The following is a 17,630-nucleotide window of genomic DNA, read 5'->3' on the forward strand; positions in this document are numbered from 1 at the left end:
CGTCAATTTGGTCCACACGTTCAAACAACGCCACCCCCACACACACACTACTGCATCAAAGTTACTACTTATGATTAACAAAGGCATTTGTTTTGTGGCATTAACGTTATATAGTTACACGTTCAATAAGATCAGCGTATTTACCCGAACATAGCAACGTCCGAGGGCGACCTAGATAGATAGCAAGCATTACTCGTTCATATCTCAGCCCGTGCTGAGTTGTGCCCATTCTGCGGTCTGTTAATAAAGTTTTCAATCAGACAGATGTATGGAAAGGCTTTTATTATAACATTGGTTGCAGTAAAATCATTATGCCTCGTTTAGTCATCCTGCGGAGCTAAAAGCTAAACGTCGGCCGCGGGGAGCTAACGTTGTTGTTGTTGTTGAGCTCTCGTCAAAATCAATGGCGGACAGAGCGGAAGTAAAAAATGAATACGTGCTTGCCGATTGGTGCCAAGAACAGCAGGGCGGGTGCAAGCGGTGTGACGTAATTGGCAGACTCGACTGTCAATCAAAATTATTCTGTTTGCCGTCTGAATGAATGGATGAATGAAAACTTTATTAACAGATTGCAGAATGGGTACAATACAGTAAGCCAAGGTATGGCTTTGTCAGTATTCCAATGTACAGTGTACAATGTGTGTGTCCCCCTACCCAACCCAACCCCCCCCCCCCCCTCCAATGTACACTACCCCCCCCACCCACCCACCCAACCCCACCCCACCCACCCAACCTCCTCCAATGTACAGTTTCTACGTCAAATGTATATACACTCTTTTTCTGGACACTTTTGTATCACAAACAGTACTGTATTTGCAAATCTGATATGTCATAAATGTATAGATGTAGCAGTACTGTTACTACTGTCTATCTGTATGTCATGTATGTCATATATGTTATGTATGTTATGATGAATTGAAAATGGGTAAACAAGACGAAAGTCTTTCTCTGGTCTGCATCCCCTTAACTTTTTTTTTCTTCAATCAATCAATCAATCAAGTACAGCTCAATACAACAGTGGACTGGAGGATGAAGACCAGAAAAAGACTTTCGGCTTTTTTACATAAGGGTCCTCCATTTTCAATTCATCAAAACATTTACAGACATACAGTAGTTTCATAAAAATGCTAAAATGCTATTTATTGATTGATTGATTGATTTAAAACGTTAACAACATATTGCAGAATGGGTACAGTACAGCTCAATACATACAAAGACAGGAAGCTTTGTCTCAATGTTGTCTGTAAAGTTTTTTTTTTTTTTTTAATCGAGAGTAACTTGGTGATCCTTTTCTGTGTTTTATTAAATAATGATTTTCAGATTTTGAGAAATGGTCAAATTTATCCAAATATGGTATTTTCATGGAGAACAGTGCAGCTGCAACAAATAAACTTAAAACAAAAAATCACTGTACATAATTATACTGTATACATCACATTAGTCAGTAGCTTATAATATATATTATATTTAATCACGTGTACGTTGTTAATGCACTTTACTGTTACATAATTGCACGTAGCCCCTTACGTGACTGCCAGCGAGCCGTAGAGACCCAGGCTCGCTGGCAGTCACATAAGGGGCTAAATTGCACCCTGGTTAGATGCTAACTTATTTTCGTTGTACTTGTATGATGACAATACATTTTAAGTAATTCTGAAGTATTTACATTGAGGTGCATTTGTTTTCTGGACTCTTATATTTTCAACCTCATACCGGTCGCTGCCATGATGTCACTTTTGAGTGAAAATAACGACTTTTACCTTCTAATCAAGATGTCAGCCCCAAGAAAACAAGACTTGTTAAGAGAAATTGGACCATTTCAACAACTTCGGGTGAGTGTTTGATGAATACGTGGCCCGGACTCTCTTATGTTTAGGTTAATATAAAAGGCTCAGAGTAAGTCAAATGCAATGACATGACGTACTGTCGCCATGGATAACTGCAGTTTAGTTATCGCTATTACCTCATTATTGACCATTATACAATACATGTTCGACTCGACGAGGACCGACCGAACGCACTATCAACAAACAAAGCTGTGCAATACATACAGCCTGCTGTAACTAGCAACGTCTGTCTGTCTAACAACTTACTAGATTGACTGCAGATGTACTGTAGCAATAACAACAACAATGGTATACTGTAACTGCTTCGCCTAATCAACACCAGCGAGATACATAAATTTATTTTAATAACAACTTACAGGAACAGACGAGCTGAGGATGAAGGTTGAAGAGCGCGCTCTGTAACGCAGAGCATGCTGGGATTCTTATTCTTCTTCTTCTTCTTCTTCTTCTTCCAATAGGGTCTTCTTCTTCTTCTTCTTTAGTTTTCCGACAGTTTAAACGCAACATGGCGTATTACTCATAGATATAGAACACTACATAGCTTACCCGCGCTGCCGGCCAATGGAGAGCGACGTCGTCGTAGGGCCGCCATCTTGCTCGAGTCAGCCTTGAGTGAGGGTGAGTGATCTGCACAGACAAAAATACTCATAACTCGCTGAAATATTGACGGATTTACAAACGGGTTGGTTTGCTATAAACATCAAAGATGTAGTTATGATACTGCATACGTATAAAAATGTTTTCTTTTATAAAGATGTTTTTTTTTTACAAACCGCTTGAATCATAGCCACGTTAATAATGCTTGTAATAAACCAAACCGTTTGTAAATCCGTCAATATTTCAATCAATCAATCAATCAAATCCTTTATTTAACCAGATAAGCATCATTGAGATTAAAATCTCTTTTTCAAGAGCGATCTGGCCAAGCAAGGCAGCAGAAAGTTTCAACATAAAAAAGAACATCACAATAAAATACAGATAAAACATTTACATCAAGCTCCAATTTCAGGCAAGTTATCAAACAGGCAAATGATCAAACACAGTTGCACTGACCAAGGGAACTGAGTTCGTAGGATTTTAAAATGGCTTTGAATTCTCAGAGGGTGACCAGTCCTGGTAATTTTAGGTCCTCCTGTATCTTGTTCCAAGATGAAGGAGCAGCATAAAGCCCTTTTTCCCAATTCAGTTCTCATATGGGGAACTTCCAGTGTTAGAACAGCTTGAGAACGAAGGGCATACTTATATTGCTTTGTGCACAGAAGTACAGAAGCGAGTTATGAGTATTTTTGTCTGTGCAGCTCACTCACTCTCACTCAAGGCTGACTCGAGCAAGATGGCGGCGGTTCAGTGACGCTGGTGACTCCGCCTTAAGCTATCTAGTGTTCTATATATATCTATGGTATTACTGCCCTCCTCAGTTCTATACTTAAACTACACCCACAATTGAGAAAAACTTAAATACGCATTAAAAATAAATAAAAATAATAATAAATAAAATAACATTATATCCTCTGATACAACTCTGACTCGTGCAGAAATGTCAGCACTGCCTCTGTGATCAGCTGGTGGTTCTCATTATTCAGGCCAAAGAAAGATTTTAGAGAGAAAGAAGAAACTCCCAATTCTGATGAATGAATGACTGAATGAATGAATGAATGAAAACTTTATTTAACAGATTGCAGAATGGGTACAATACAGTACGGCTCAATACACACAATTGTTAACACTTTAAGTGCCGAAAACGTGTTTAGCCGTCTTTCCTAGCCATGCTCAAGTTGCCGAGGACGCCCTAACTCGTCTTTAATATCAATATTTCAAAAATCTGTGATCGAAATCATATTTTTCCTCCGCAGCCCTGAGACACAGTGCTGGCCTCCTCTCAACCCTCTAGCGGTTCAAGAGCGCCATCTGGTGGCCGATCGGCAGATCGCCCAACAGGAAGTCACCCTTTGAACCAGTAGTACTCATCCAAATGTGGTCCGGCCACTCTCTATAGCTCCCGCGACTCCATCTTGAAACACTGGATAATAGATTGCTCGCCCTAACTCAATAAACAATGTTATTTGGACGTATATACTATTATACAACCTGGAAATGGATCGGATATTTCTACATCCCATAATAGGAATATTTCAGTTCCACGCTCATCGTCCAGCGGCGCGAGGAAGCCACGGTAAGATTCAGCGTTATTCTCTAACGTCTTCTTTACTAACTGCTATGATGAACATATGACCCACATTAGATGAATGGTATAACGTTGCCCACGGAATTATAAACGCCCCCTCGCCCATCCGGTCAACATCAGATGACGTGTAGTAACTTCTAGAAGTACCTCCAGTTGACATTTTTTATCTGGCACAGATCGCTATCAAACTGTATTTCATCATCAATATAATGCATTTGGAGCTATAAATCACGTTCTGGAGCAAGCTGCAGAAAAAGATAAAAACATACTTATACTTTAGACCATATTTTAGTATGAATATGTGAATGAAAAAGTTTAACGTTCATACACCCTGAACAATACATATAGGACATTGAATGGGCCCTAATAATGGCAATCTAGCAATAGAATTAAAAAAGTTATAGCCCTGCAAAGAAGGGGAACTTCTCCATAGACAAATAGAGCTGGCAAGGGATGGTATATCATGAATTTAACCTTCGGCAGTTAAAGTGTTAAGGGGATGCAGACCAGAGAAAGACGTTTGTCTTGTTTACATCAGGGTCCCCCATTTTCAATTCATATCGACATTTATGACATACACAACATACATGACATTTATGGCATAGGGACATACAGGTATTTAGTACTGATACATTTGTGACATAAACGGTATTCAAATATACAGCACTGTTACCCATAGATCCTGACAGATTGATTGATTGATTGAAAAGTTTATTAACAGATTGCAGAATGGGTACAGTACAGTACAGCTCAATACATACAATTGTTAAGGGGATGCAGACCAGAGAAAGACTTTCGTCTTGTTTACATCAGGGTCCCCCATTTTCAATTCATCATAACATATATGACACACACGACATACAGATAGACAGTACTGATACATCTATACATTTATGACATACCAGATTTGCAAATACAGTACTGTTTGTGATACAAAAAGTGTCCAGAAAAAGAGTGTATATACATTTGACGTAGAAACTGTACATTGGATAACCTTTTATAAAAGATTTCCCTTTCTTTCCTATACCTGTCACATTCTAGGAAAACATGCTTGACAGTTTCAGGCTCTCCACATTCACACCGCCCATCTGGATGTTTTCCTAGGCTTTTGAAAATGTAGGGGAGCAGCCGAGATAAATCGCTGATCGAAGCACAACTTTCCAAATATTATTACTAATATTTCCCAAACGAAGATACAAGATCATCATGAAATATTATTTTCACAAACCCTAGATTTAAATATATTAATTGAAAATGGAGGAAGGGAGAAACTGCCTGGTTAAGTTGCGCCGTTCCACTTGTCATCATGAATCTACAAGCGTTTTATTTATCATCCGAATTTGATAAAATTTGTATATTCTGAAAACCCACTTTGTTTGCATTATAAATAGAGCAGTGGAGTAGACTGGCATCAGCTGTCGGAGATAACCATTTATAGGTTTGTGTTATTATGACTTTATGAGTTTTAATAAAATCATGGAAAATATAATTGTTTGTCCCTGTACTTTTCTTCATCAGCAGGCTATTATGCACACAATTTTTTGTTAGATTGGACATTTGATTAATTATATCAAGCGGAGAACTGAGAAATTCGGCACTACTGATGAATGAAGTTTGGACACTTATTTCAGAATGCGAACTAAAAATGCTTAAAATATTTTTCTAATTATCTTAGAAAAGAAGTCTTTATCATTCATATATTTAAAATGTTTAGCATGACTTCATTGAAATGTTTTGTTTCGGGACACCTGTAGCAAATATAATAATAATAATAATAATGGATTGGATTTATATAGCACTCTTCGTGACACCCCAGTGACCCCAGAGCGCTTACAGAGTCCATTATTCATTCATACACAGTCATACCGGTGGTGGTAAGCTACAATTGCAGCCAGAGCTGCCCTGAGGCAGACTCACGGAAGCGTGGCGAATAATCATCGCCTACGGCCCCTCCGACCACCACCAACATTCATTCACATGCATACACATTCATACGAGGCAAGTAGGTTAAGTGTCTTGCCCAAGGACACAACGGCAGTGGGATGGACATGGGCTTGAGCGGGATTCGAACCACCAACCCTTCGATCATTGGACGATCCGCTCTACCCCTGAGCCACGCCGCCCCACATATCCATATTGTGTCTGTGTGAAAAGGGCTTGTGATTAGCGGAGTAGACTGGCTCTTTTATAATCACAGGTAGAGCTGATATGTATGTATGATATGTACAGATAAATTACGCAAACTAAATTGTATACAACAGTCTTACTGATTTATTGTTCACGTGAATCCATTGATCGTATTGATTAAAGGAGAGGGGAGGAGGGGAGAAACTGCCCAGTTAAGTTGCTCCGTTAAGTTGAATGGATAGTGGATAGGACAAAAACAGAATCAGAATTCATCTATTCATATATTTAAAATGTTAAGCATTTTTTATTTTTTTTATCCTCTTTTCTCCGCCTGATTTTTCAATTTTTCTCCCCATCCCAATTTTTTGTCGTTATGCCAATCCCCCCCCTCCCCTACCTGGTTGTTGTGCGCATGTTCCTCCTACTGGTCGGTACAAGGGAACCCTGAAGTCCACCACATGCTTCCTCCGACACATGTGGAGACAGCCAGTGGCTCTCTTCTCACCTGGCAGCGAGGACTCTCATTGGTGAAGCGTAACGCGTGGGAGGTCACGCTGCCTTCACCATTTCCTGCCTTTCGCTGAGCAGGCGCCCAGACCTGACCACAACGCCAGATTACCACCCACGACTTCCCTCCCCCTAACTCAGCCAAACGAGTTAGTATGATGACCGGCCCAAGTCGCAGGGCAATGCTGACTCCGGGAGTCGAGACCGCAGCCTCTTGCATTGGTGACGAGCGCAATCTCCGCTACGCCACCCGACCGCTAAATGTTAAGCATTTTATGAGCAAACAAAATTCGTTAGATTGGACATTTGATTAATTATATCAAGTGGAGAACAGAGCAATGACTCTGACTCCCACTCAAATGGACTACAACGTATGACGTATATCACGCCATACGTACCTTATGCATACTGCACCTGTGTATACTGTATATTTACTTACTCATAGTATATATTTAGATTCTAGTGTCTATTGTAACCATATTTAGTGTAATGTATAATATAACTGATGGGGCATACATAGACCCTCATCTGCACCTTGACTTATCTTCACTGCCTACTTGCTCATATGCGTATACTCAGAGTTAATTATATTTTTATATTGTTTACACTGCCTCTTCTTCTATTGTATTACCTGTATCATGTCTTCTACTATTACCATGTACCTGTACCCCCCCCCCCCCCACACACACACACACTCCTCCACCATGCTGCTATGATGCCTGAATTTCCCCTGAGGGGATCATTAAAGGAATATCTTATCTTATCTCATCTTGTTTGGTTGAAAAACAACACTGTTCTTTCCCCTGAGACAGTTAGAGATACAAGCCCTTTAAACAATAAGATAAGATATTCCTTTATTGATCCCCTTGGGGAAATTCAGGATGGATAGACAGAGGAGATTCAGGCTGCGCTAGATTGCATTAACCACATAAATATGTGGGGGGGGGGGGGGTTCAGACAATGAAATCAACTATTCTATTAGTTAACAGCGATTAGTCAACTAATGTTTTCTTGAGTCATGGACAGACCCAGTGCTTTCTGTTATCATTTGATGTATTTCACAGACTTAAATCAATCACGTACCACGTGGAAGTATGTCTGAAGTATGAATAATCTGAGGCGATCTGATTGTGAATAAAAAATCGTGGCACACTTCATCAAAAAACAATCTGCTTTATTTTGCACATAATCTCACACACATCCAAGACGGTTAATGAGAGTGGATGAGTTTGAATATGGCCCCCAGTGATGTTATCAGGGACCACGAATCCTTGTTGTGTTAATTACAGCTCCATGAAATTATGTAGATGAATAAAATAGCAATGCCTTGTCTTAGAGGGACTGCTACCATATAATTTCATTGAGCCATAATTAACACAACACAAGGATTCAGTGTCCCCGATGACATCACTGGCCCCTTTAATTTAACATGGATTTATTTTCAACTCACTTGGGAATCTTCATCAGGAAGTGCTGACAAGTTCCTGATGAAGACCCCTGAGTGACTTGAGACACGCTGGCGAAAAATCCATGTTAAATTAAAAGGATCTTTCATTCACAATCAGAGCGCCTCAGATTCATTACAGACCTTGCCTTCTATCCAAGGTTTTGGAAAAGGTAGTTGCCTCCCAGCTCCAGGACCACCTTAAAAATAACACCCTGTTCGAGAAGTTCCAGTCAGGCTTTCGCTCATCCCACAGCACAGAAACAGCTCTGCTCAGGGTGACAAATGACCTTCTAATGACCGCTGACGCAGGATCACCATCACCACACCATCATCCTCCTCGATCTGACAGCGGCGTTTGACACTGTGGACCACACCATCCTCCTGGACCGCCTCCACAACACTGTTGGACTGTCGGATCATGCACTGCAGTGGTTCCAATCCTACCTCTTAGGCAGGACTGAATATGTCTCACTGGGAGGACACAAGTCCAGGCTGCTCGATGTCACCTGTGGTGTTCCTCAGGGGTCGGTTCTTGGTCCCATCCTATTCATCACCTACTCCCCCTCGGTCGTGTCATCGGCAGATATGGAATGTCCTTCCACTGTTATGCCGATGACACACAACTCTACATAAAAACTGCCCCAAACCCCTCTGCAGCTCTGTCATGCCTCACCACCTGTCTTGAGGAGATAAAGGCATGGATGAACAGCAACTTCCTCCAACTAAACAGCAAAAAAACAGAGGCACTTCTAATTGACACCCCTCACCAGGTTCAGTCTTCATCCATATCACATCTCACCTTTGATGGCCAGGTAATCCCCCTCTCCCCCTCAGTCACAAATCTGGGGGTTCGATTTGACCCCCACCTGACATTCAACATCCACATAAAACACCTCTGCAAGACCTCATTTTATCACCTAAAAAATATATCAAAACTCCATCCCACTCTAACCCTGTCAGACGCAGAGAAGCTTGTCCATGCCTTTATCTCCTCAAGACTGGACTACTGTAACGGACTCTTCATCGGGATTCCTGGCAAGAGCATCCAAAAACTGCAATACATCCAGAACAGCGCTGCCAGGATCCTGATGAGAGTCCGTAAACACTATCACATAAACCCCATCCTCCACTCACTACACTGGATCCCCGTCTCATCCCGGATCAATTACAAAATCCTGATGCTCACCCATAACTGCATAAATGGACACGCACCCCTCTACCTTCAGGAACTCATCACTCCACAATCCTCCACCCGTACCGTCAGATCTGCAGGTAGCCTGCTCCTTCGGGTCCCCAATACCTGGCTCTGCACCATGGGTGACCGAGCCTTCTGCACGGCTGCACCACGCCTGTGGAACAGCCTCCCCATCCAGCTGAGGGCACCACAGAGCCTGGACTCTTTTAAAGCAGGCCTGAAAACCCATCTGTGTAAAAAGGCCTTTGACTGTTAGCTTTTTATTTTTTTGTGCTGTTGTTTAAAATTTTCTGTTTATACTATGTTTTTAACTATGTTCTATTTTTATCCTATTTTTATTCTGTATTTTATTTGTTTTACTAATAACTATTTTATTTAATTTTTTTAACTATGTTTTAACCCTGTAGCACTTTGGGATCCCAGCGAACAAAAAGTGCAATACAAATTCAATTTATTATTATTATTATTTATTACCTCCACCTCTCCTCTCGTTACCAGTAAGATGGCCAACCTCTGTATTTCATTTCATACTAATTGCCTCAGAGCACCTGACTCTTTTTTTACTTCAACATTACCATCATATGACCCCCCGCATTTCACTGTATGCTTGTATGCCGTGACAAATAAAACTCTTGACTTGACTTGATATTTATTCGACCCAGTGCAGCACTCCCTATTTCTTCTTCAGTAAGATAAGATATTCCTTTATCGATCCCCTTGGGGAAATTCAGGCATCATAGCAGCATGGAGGAGGGGGGAGGGGAGGTACAGGTATGGGCAGGGTAATAGTAGAAATACATAAATATCGGCAATACAATGTTATCTGAATATAAGAAATATGATATATATAAAAAGAAAAGTTTAAAGATTATTAGTGACTTTCACATACCATATTGATGTCTTTATAATTTTTTATCCAGTACACACAAACCTATTGTGAGAGTTTGTCATTGAAGGGCAGGGTTTGGCTTAATCATCTTTATCAGATGCAGGGAATTAACTGGGTCACCTCAGCTAAAGCAGTCCTCAGTAGACCTGTGTAGATATTACGATTTACAATAGGTTCAGAAAGTTCCAAATATCTTATTTTCCATGTACAGATCAAGGTAGACTTAGTATGGAGTACTGTATATATTGCACAGGATAGACTTATATTTATAATTATAGTTACGGTATATATATTGTACCAGGCAGGAGTAGACATAAGATAGAGTTAGGTATATTTGTACCGGGGGTAGACTTAGCAGTTATTTGTATATTTATAACAGGGTGGGCTGTACATACATACACACATATTTGTATTATTGATACTGTAGAGCAGGGGTGGCCAACCAGTCAGAGACTAAGAGCCACAAAAAAATTACTGTGGTACCACAAAGAGCCACACCATATACCAGCGTTTCTCAACCTTTTTTTTCAGTCACGGCACCCTTCATGTGTTTATAGGTCTCACCCTCTGGCCTCTGAAGTTGCTAATGTCTTTTTTATTTGGGCCTCACAGGGTTAAAAGTACCCTGTGAGACCCACGGTTGCAAAATTACAAAATCACTTTTAGCCATTTAAAAAAATGATGTTTATTTAAAAAATGTTAAAGGGGAACTATTTTACTATTTCTTTCACTATTTGGGCACTTTTCCACAATTCCTGTGAGTCTATGGAACACCTAGGTTTTTTTCAAAAAAAATGCATTGTTTTGTATTTCTAATCAAGTACTAAAAACCGCATTTTTCTACCTCAAGATCTTAAGCCGTTTTGAGGCTGGGCTCCAACCACTGTGTGGCCTGGTGCCAACTGCCACATCAACTGCCACATTATTATGCAGCTGAGAAATCTGACATCACAGATATGCACATTTTCAGATGACTCAGTTCAGTGAGGGTGAATATTGTGAGAGGAGAATTGGAAGAATTCGCCAATATGAGAATTAGAGACATATATCCTATTAATATAAGTCCACATAGCTAAGAAACAATGGTAAACACTGAAAAAAGCCATTTATAAGATAGTTCCCCTTAAGCACATGTATAGTCAATTGGTCCTGTTGTTCAGCCTCACAATGCTATTTGATAGTAAATGTGTTTATATGTCCCACCCTCTGGCCTCTGAAGTTGCTAATTTCTTTTTAATTTGGGCCTCACAGGGTTAACATCTTAAGCCCGAGATATACAGTAAAAGTGTATATTTTCAGCATTATGTTTGTTTACCAATTATTTTAACTGTTATTAGTGAAATATAAGATTATAGAAATCTCAGGGCATTGAGTCGGAAACCGGCACATATTGACAGGAGGAAGTGGCACAGCCAAAAGTGAGTGTAGTCTTTTGAAGGAAGAGACTCAGGGCTTTCAAATTTCGAAAAACTACCCTACCCAGCTCACACCAGCCCGTCAATCATCTGACTTCTGGATTTACTTTTTAATTTCTCTTATTTTTTGGGATTATCTCCCACAAACCTGAACGTTATTGCCATAAAACAGAACGCAGTTAGTTTCTCTACCTTTCTGTGAACGTCTTGCAAAAAACGGTGTTGCAATATGATGAAAAATGGTGGAAAAAATTTACATTATAAAAAAGATGGCAGAATTCAGTACTGTATCTACAAAACCTTCTGTTTAATCATCTTCCCTTTATTCATTTGCTTAGATTTTTCAGGTCTGGTCAATTTTAGCATGGTGTTATTTACAGTCAAAGATAATTTTTTTTAAAATAGAATTGATATTCTCCTTTGGTTCATTACAATTTACTCAAGCCTAGTAACAGACACACTATTTCTGACACTGATCCATATATGTCCCTAGATTCAGATACCAAGAATATGCAAATGGACCATTTACAAAAAAATTGTAAATGTTTATTCTACGTCCTTATGACATAAAAAAAAAAGTAGTTAGTTCAAGTAAATTCCTTTGCGTTGTTTTCAAAGTTCTATATTGAGGTTCAGTCGGTGAAACGGCAAGTTTCAAGCAAACATCCACACCGTCCTTCTGGGTTTAGCTGTCCACGTTTATTTAGTAAGAATAAAAGAACAAAAGACAAAATGCACAATATTCAATGAATGGTCATTCTTCCGAAACCAGCTCCTATCTAGGTCCGTCTCCCTAAAAGTCTGCCACCAGAAGAACAACTCTCTCTCTCTCTCTCCTTGAGCTCTTTTGATAACGCAGATGGGTCTGTTCTAAAAACAAAATAGTTGCATGTGTAGCAGGTATATAAAATATACTAATGTTGTATTCCACAAAGATCCCTCCCTAACGTTATTACTTTAATTTGTTTATTATTATCTTTTACTCATAGTCTTTTATTTTGAAGCCGTCGTCACTTCCTGCCGAAGTGACGTTTTTCCCCTTGCACCTCCCCTTTCGCGCCAGACTATCTGGAATGCTGAAAGGGGTAAGACGTGCTTTCAGTGTCTGTAAATATATCAGGTCTAAAAGAACGCACTATTGTAAATAAGTTGCCGGGCAATGAACCGGAGTTGTATATAGTGGTAACTGTGTTAATGTGAACAATTCTGCACTTTTTGTAATGGGGTTTAACTATGGTGACTATCTTTTGTATGACACATGTGGACAACTAGTAGTTATGGGCTGAGCAATGCGTTGTAGGCCTTTTCCTGACATTGATTTCCCTCGTTGCAGCCTGTGAACTGGAGCCACCTAGTGGACAAGAAATAATGCCATATTATTCTTGCCTGTGGAATGTCTTTCCAGGTAATTGGAGATGTCTTATTATTTAATTTGTATTATTTCATTGTGTATTTTATTATTGTTGTGATATTTCAATGTATCATTCAAAATGTTCAGACTATCTGGAATGCTGAAAGGGCCTGTGAACTGGAGCCACCTAGTGGACAAGAAATAATGCCATATTATTCTTGCCTGTGGAATGTCTTTCCAGGAGAAATAAAACACTGAATTGCCACAACTTGAGTCATCACTTCCACTACACGACGACGACACAGAGGGTGGCCTTTAGACCAGTTACAGTGGTGCCGTGACCCGGATGACGCAAGTACCAACACCAGTTGGTCACCGGGAGGTCGTCGAACAGAACTACAGAAGAAAGATGCTGTGATCACTAAAAAAAAAATTTTTTTGCAATGAGGGTCAAGGCCAGCTTGATCATCGGAGGTCGGAGGAAGAGGAGGAAGAAGAAAAAAAAAAAAGAAGGTTCCATTGAGATGGCTGTATTTTTGTCGAAGTGACTGTGTCACAGCTGAGAGGACACCGTGTTCTTTCTAAGAAAAGAGAGAAAAGAGGACATCGTGTTCTTTCTAAAAAAGGAGGACATCTTGTTCTTTCTAGAAAAGAGGACATCGTGTTCTTTTTGGAAAAAGAGGACAGTTGAGTTGTTGAAAAGGACTGGTGGTCAGTTTTTGTTTTTCTGTTTTTGTTAAAGGTGCTGAAGCATTTGGAGACATTTTTTTTGTGATTAGTGGAATATATATGTAATTTTTTTCCCTTCTTTCCTGATAGCTCGTTTTGTAGTGAGAGAAGGAGGATGGATCCCTATGTCGTAGAGGGGAGTTCATAATTTTTTTCTGATGGTGATTTAATACATGTAAATAGTATAATTGGGATTGTTGATTGTTATTTGGTTAGCTGTTTGACAACAGTTGCGGTGGTGTGGTGAAATGGCAGCGTGCAGAGCCTGGAATTTTATTGTCGAATCACTGGAACTCTCTGCTTTGGTGCAGAGCTGGTGCCCTACAGTACAGAGTCGGGAACTCTCTGTCATGTCACAGGGATTCTGTGCTTTGTGCAGAGGCCAATTTTTTTTTTTTATTTCTCACGCTCCTTGATTTCCACGTCCTGTGTTTGTATCTTACGTGTTTAGGTTGGAGGGCAGGTTGCCGTAGTTGCTGCAGTTAGCTCACACCGTGTGGTCAAGGGGCAGTATACTATAGTGACTGCGGTTAGCCTTTGCAGGGCAGTGTGCTGTAGCGGCTGCAGTTAGCTCACACCGTAGAAACCGACGTTGTCTAGGTCATTGGGTAGTATACTGTAGTTGCTGTAGTCAGTGCATATTTGTTTGGTTTGTGTACACTTTATCTTGCACTGTGACACTGTAAGTGGCGTATTTACCACATGTGTTCACAGATGAGGTATGGGATTCGAGTGGGCCGGGTAGGTTTGGTGTATAAGGCACCAAGCGATTCTAGGAGGAACATAGGACTGTACACCCTTTTGTTTTCTCTGAACCTGTTTGACAGGTAGCTTCTAGCTGATTCTGAAGATACGTTTCTTCATGTAAACCCGTGCCGGTTCTGACGTGTGTTGGAGGTCCCTGTTAGTGTGTGTCATGTCTGCCGGTTCTGACGTAGTGTTGGAGGTCCCGGTTAGTGTGTCCTGTAGGTTCGGGATTTTAGCGGAATTCAGGGGGGGGAGTATGTAGCAGGTATATAAAATATACTAATGTTGTATTCCACAAAGATCCCTCCCTAACGTTATTACTTTAATTTGTTTATTATTATCTTTTACTCATAGTCTTTTATTTTGAAGCCGTCGTCACTTCCTGCCGAAGTGACGTTTTTCCCCTTGCACCTCCCCTTTCGCGCCAGACTATCTGGAATGCTGAAAGGGGTAAGACGTGCTTTCAGTGTCTGTAAATATATCAGGTCTAAAAGAACGCACTATTGTAAATAAGTTGCCGGGCAATGAACCGGAGTTGTATATAGTGGTAACTGTGTTAATGTGAACAATTCTGCACTTTTTGTAATGGGGTTTAACTATGGTGACTATCTTTTGTATGACACATGTGGACAACTAGTAGTTATGGGCTGAGCAATGCGTTGTAGGCCTTTTCCTGACATTGATTTCCCTCGTTGCAGCCTGTGAACTGGAGCCACCTAGTGGACAAGAAATAATGCCATATTATTCTTGCCTGTGGAATGTCTTTCCAGGTAATTGGAGATGTCTTATTATTTCATTTGTATTATTTCATTGTGTATTTTATTATTGTTGTGATATTTCAATGTATCATTCAAAATGTTCAGACTATCTGGAATGCTGAAAGGGCCTGTGAACTGGAGCCACCTAGTGGACAAGAAATAATGCCATATTATTCTTGCCTGTGGAATGTCTTTCCAGGAGAAATAAAACACTGAATTGCCACAACTTGAGTCATCACTTCCACTACACGACGACGACACAGAGGGTGGCCTTTAGACCAGTTACACATGTACGACTGACCCATGCCCCACACATCCTGGAAGTGTCCCGGCTGCCCAGAGATAAGCGATGAGAGGGAAAAGGTTATAGGCTGAATCAACCTCCCCATGGAGGTCCGGTCACCACATTGTTACCAACCCCCCTTTTGAACAGAGAGAGAAGAGACAGACCCAAATCCCACAGTAATTCAAAATGACCAAAGGTGATCAAATACAAAGGTTGCATATTGTTGTCCAGCCTACCCTGAGTATGAAAATAAAGATGTTGACTCCCCTGCATGCAAAGGGACAGAGGTATTGAAGATAGGAATAAATTATGTGAATATGCAAATATCCAATCAATGCCCCGGTAGGCTAGAAACTAGAAATAAAGCTAAACATAATGTATGTGTGTGTGTCCCTCAGAACAACAATAGAGTGACTGAATGTAACTCCTAATTATATATTCAATTTAAATCCCAAACCCTGGTTAGAGGAGCTGTGAATGTCACTGATCTCTACTTCAGCTCACAGAACTGAGCCTCCGCAGGGTATGATGGACACGTAAGTCCAGGATAGAGAGGCTGAGTGAATGTGGTGTTGACTCTGTGCAGGAGGGTCATTGTGTCAGAGACGCTGTAGAAGGACAGAGTACCTGCCCTGTGATCCAGGTACACTCCTATTCTGGAGGACCAGGGGCCCGATACTGTTATGTCCATGTCATTGTGTCTGAAGATGTAATTACTTTGTCTCCAATCTAAAGCCCAGGATTTGGAATTGTATCCAAATCCACAGTTCTTCAAAGTGCCTCTTCTACTAATGTCTTTGTAGGAGGCTGCTACAGAAACCGTTCCACTCCACTCCACCTCCCAGTAACAGCGTCCAGTCAGACCTTCTCTACCCAGAACCTGAAGATCTTCAATAAATCTTTCTGGGTGGTTAGGATATGACTGCGCTAGCTGCATCCATGTTGCTTTTCTGTTCCCCTCAGACAAAGACAGTTGCGTGTGTGTTGTGTTTGGGTCCAGTGTGATCCGAGAGGAATATTGTAAGAAGTCAGCTCTGGTCTTGGGCTCTGGTGGCAGTAAAACATTAACTGCATTCACTGTTGTTGAGATTCTGGGCCACTGCTCTTTTAGAACGTCCTCTAGTTTGTCTCTCAGCTTAGACACGAACTCAGTCACATCTGCAAAGTACAGGAGAGGAAGGACACAGATGCTGGGTAAGTCTGTAGACTCACTGGGACTGGAGAGGGGGGGGTAACTCTGTAGAAAGTGGATGTGGTCCTCGGTGTGTGAGAGCTGCTCCAGCTCAGTGTCTCTCCTCCTCAGGTCCGCTATCTCCTGCTCCAGTCTCTTCTGCAGTTCTACAGCCTGAGTCACTGTGGTCCTCTGTTGGGCTCTGATGACCTTCTTCAGCTCAGAGCGCCTCATCTCCAAGGAGCGTATCAGCTCAGTAAAGATTCTCTCACTGTCCTCCACTGCCATATCAGCAGAGCGATTGAGAGAATCAACAGCCTGTTGGGCCTCTATGAGTTGCTTCTCTCTCTCCTGGACTCTCTGGTGGATTTTCTGCTGACTCATGCCAAGCTCTTTCTGTCTCTCCGTCCTGATAGATTTAATGGTAATATCTAATATCTGAAGGCACCTTGGGTGTCTGTGTCTCTCACCACATCTGGAAGTCATTGTCCCCAGTCCGTCTCCACAGACACACTCTTGCACTGCGGCTTGAGTGACCTGCTGACCCCGTTGCAGGCCGTGGCTCTAGGCCTCCCTCACAAGCTATACACACACACACACACACATACACATAGACAGTCCCTCTCACACACACACATACACACACACACAAGCACACACACACTCACGTACACACACATAAGCACAGTCCGTCTCACACACACACACATCTTCCATCCCTCTCACACACAAACACACACACACACACACATCTTCCATCCCTCTCACACACACACACACACATAGCACACACACACACATAGATGGACACACATACACACATAGACTCCCTTCGTGACACACACACGCACCTCCCTCTTTCACACACACATGTCTCCCTCACACACAACGCACACACACAAGCACACTTACACACATACATACACACAGATACACACACACATAGATTTATGCCTACACTGAATCCCTTCGAACT

The 17,630-nt window shown here is 41.2% G+C and overlaps 1 protein-coding gene across 2 annotated transcripts in view; it reads right to left on the minus strand.

Moving 5' to 3' along the window:
• The window catches only part of rbbp8 (retinoblastoma binding protein 8), an 80,516-nt gene extending 78,223 nt beyond the window's left edge, over positions 1-2,293 (minus strand). For both annotated transcript variants that reach the window (XM_084322701.1, XM_084322700.1), the window contains exon 1: positions 2,204-2,293. The gene's annotated coding sequence lies outside the window, so the exon portion shown is untranslated. The remainder of the gene's footprint in view (positions 1-2,203) is intronic.
• Positions 2,294-17,630: the final 15,337 nt, after the last annotated feature.

This window comes from Notolepis coatsorum (assembly GCF_963971535.1).
Source record: "Notolepis coatsorum genome assembly, chromosome: 10".
Classification (NCBI taxonomy): Eukaryota; Metazoa; Chordata; class Actinopteri; order Aulopiformes; family Paralepididae; genus Notolepis; species Notolepis coatsorum.